The sequence below is a fragment of the Alosa alosa genome, chromosome 1 (genome assembly GCF_017589495.1).
Source record: "Alosa alosa isolate M-15738 ecotype Scorff River chromosome 1, AALO_Geno_1.1, whole genome shotgun sequence".
Lineage (NCBI taxonomy): Eukaryota > Metazoa > Chordata > Actinopteri > Clupeiformes > Clupeidae > Alosa > Alosa alosa.
The window spans coordinates 41,061,440-41,064,440 of NC_063189.1; the positions used below are offsets into that span (position 1 = coordinate 41,061,440).

The 3,001-nt window shown below is 48.5% G+C and overlaps 1 protein-coding gene across 1 annotated transcript in view; it reads right to left on the reverse strand.

The window, feature by feature from the left end:
- Positions 1–2,479, reverse strand: part of LOC125298444 (leucine-rich repeat and immunoglobulin-like domain-containing nogo receptor-interacting protein 3) — a 43,227-nt gene extending 40,748 nt beyond the window's left edge. Inside the window, exon 1 of the mRNA XM_048249186.1 lies at positions 1,594–2,479. The gene's annotated coding sequence lies outside the window, so the exon portion shown is untranslated. The remainder of the gene's footprint in view (positions 1–1,593) is intronic.
- Positions 2,480–3,001: the final 522 nt, after the last annotated feature.

Genomic DNA, 3,001 nt, shown 5'->3' on the forward strand with positions numbered 1-3,001 from the left:
GGTTCATATTTGCGAGCTGAGCTAGACAGTCAGTGCTCCGTCTCTCAGTGAGGAGTGAATACCTAATCATTAGGACGCCAGATTAATTATTATTGAGCAGCTGGCGCCCAATAACAGGCTCATGTATCTCTCGATCGCCTCTCTCTCTCTCTCAAGCTGTCTGTTGGCAGCACCGAACACAGAGACATCAAACACTGCCTGAGACACACTCACGCACAGCGCAAGCAGGCCTGCAATGGAGTAATGCTTGTGTTCTTTAAAGAGTGTACTGTATGTAAGCGAATTTGAACAGCTGAAAGTGAGTAATTTTCGAGAGGCGATATATTTCTGGAATGTTCCTGGGGAGGGGCTGTGTGCTTATTCAAGCATCTCTGGAGCCGTGGTGATGCCGTTACCGTGGACGCTCCTGTTGCCAGCCTGAACTCTTATCTCCCCGCGGCAGCGCTGTTACCACACTGTCACAGTCGCTTTTCCTCTCTCTCTCTCCTTCTCCCTCTTTCCCTTGCTCCATTCCTCCATCTCTGTCGCGCGCCTGCTCTCTCTCTCTCTCCTTCTCCCTCTTTCCCTTGCTCCATTCCTCCATCTCTGTCGCGCGCCTGCTCTCTCTCTCTCTCTCTCTCTGCCACTGATAATAACATAGGAGAGGGAGCCAGAGAGAAGGTGAAATAACACATAATGTACAGACACAGACACACACACACACACACACACACACACACACACACACACACACACACACACACACACACACACACACACACACACACACACACACACACACACACCACAAAGAATGTTTTCTTTAAATGCAGCTTTATCTGTTGGTCTGAATAATGACTGATTGAATTTGACCAGGAAAGCAAGAGAGAGAGAGAGATAGAGAGAGAGATGTTAAGAAAAAGAGAAAGTGAAGAGGACACATGGCCATGTGAGCAACATTGGGCAACACTGGCTGCCTAAGGACAGGAGAGTTCAGTGTGCGAGCATTTGTGAGTGTCTGTTTATTTGTATACAACTTCTTGTGGGCTTGGGAAAAGTCAATACATCATGCTTTGTATCTGTATGAGTGTGTAAGAATGTAAATGTGTAGGAGAACTTGCACCAGCTCAAACAGCCATTTCATCATTTCCAGTCTCCGGAACAGAGCAAAGCTCCCCTCAGACCCTTTCCCACATCCACACAGACACGTGGATCAGCGCAGACAGAGTTTTTCTGACAGAAGAACTCCTTCAGGCATGCCCACAGGCAACGTCCCTCCAAACAGCCCTCTCCACATCCCACACAATTACACACACACACACACACACACGCACGCACACACATTCTCTCTCTCTCTCTCTCTCCCAAAACATTTCCCACACTGGACCTTGCTACATGACCACGGCTGGATGATATTGCTGAGAATACACATGTAAGTCAGAGTGGATGTGTAGATGTACAGTATGTATGTATGTATTTAATAGTATACATGTGTGTGTGTGTGTGTGTGTGTGTGTGTGTGTGTGTGTGTGTGTGAGAGAGAGAGAGAGAGAGAGAGAGAGAGAGAGAGAGAGAGAGAGTGTCCACATGTACTCGAAGTAAAAGTTCACTTACCCAGGGCTGAAGCGTTGCTGTTGCTCCTTCATCAGCTCAGCGTTGATGTTGATGTTGTTGTTGTTGTTGTTGTTGTTGTTGTTGTTGTGTATGAGTGAGGCTTCCGTTCTTCCCTGCTGTCTCCGCTCTGCCCATAAGTTGTCCCACCGTTTCTATACACGGGAGGAAGTGTTTCTGTATGTGTGTCTGTAAGTGTGTGTATGTGTGTACGAGTGAAAGGATCCCCTCAGTGCCTGGCATCAGAAGCAGAGAGCGACATGCCAATCACCGTCTGCCGCCTCCTTTCCTGGCTGCGTTGAGGCTGTGTGTGTGTACCAACAGTCCTCTTCAAGCTGCGCTCACTCAATCACACACTCACTCACTCACTCACTCACTCACTCACTCACTCACACACTCACACACTCACACCCCCACACGTGCCCACTCATCTGCGCTCAAACACACAGGAGCAATGTGTATCTGTCTCTGTCTCTGTCTCTCTTCTGGGCATCAAGAAATCAGCCGCGAGGTTCCCAGCTCAGCACTCTCCTCCCAGCGTGTCTATGTGAGAGAGAGAGAGAGAGAAAGAGGAAGAGGAAGAGAGAGAGAGAGAGAGAGAGAGAAAGAGGGAGGGGGTGAATGTGTGCGTGCTGCTTCATCTGCTGTTGCTGTCTGTGTCTCTACCGCTCGGGCTGTTTGGCTTCACAGCGCGCTCCGCCGACAGCCAAGAGGGCTCAGGGATCCTCTCCCAACTCCCACACCTGGGAAAAAACGTACAACAAATGTCAAGAGCGAGTTGCACTTAGGGATCGTCTGCCTCATTCTGCCTCAACCGCCACCCTGTGATCATGAAACAGTGGGTGCCATGTCATTTTTCCTTTCCCTCTTCAGAGATGACATCCAGGAGGTGTTGTTGACTTGTGACACACTAATGCCAAGGGTGGGTGATTTGTAGAGGTGGCTTTCGCGGGTCCTCGGTTGTGTGTTGATGAATTCAGTTGGGTATCGCTTAGAGCGCGCGGTGAGATGGAGCGGGCTGACTCGGCTCCAGGTGCAGAGGCAGTGGGGTTGATTAGGTTGAGCGCCGCGGCCCATTTCATGCTTCTGTCAGCAGCCATTACATCAGTCTATCACAGGCTATGGAGGAACAGGGGAAATACACACATACATGCAGGCATATGAGTGTGTGTGCGCGTGTGTGTGTGTGTGTGTGTGTGTGTGTACACATTTAAACACATTTCCACAAACACACACACATCAAATGAGAGAGACATGCACAAATATGAATTATTTACACTTCTGCACATATGCAAATACTCTCTATTAAAAGGCTGTTATGGCATCAAAAACTCACACAGACACAAACACACACAAATATTATTTATACATAATGGAAATGCTCTCAATCAACCAAAAAAGCTCAGATTTT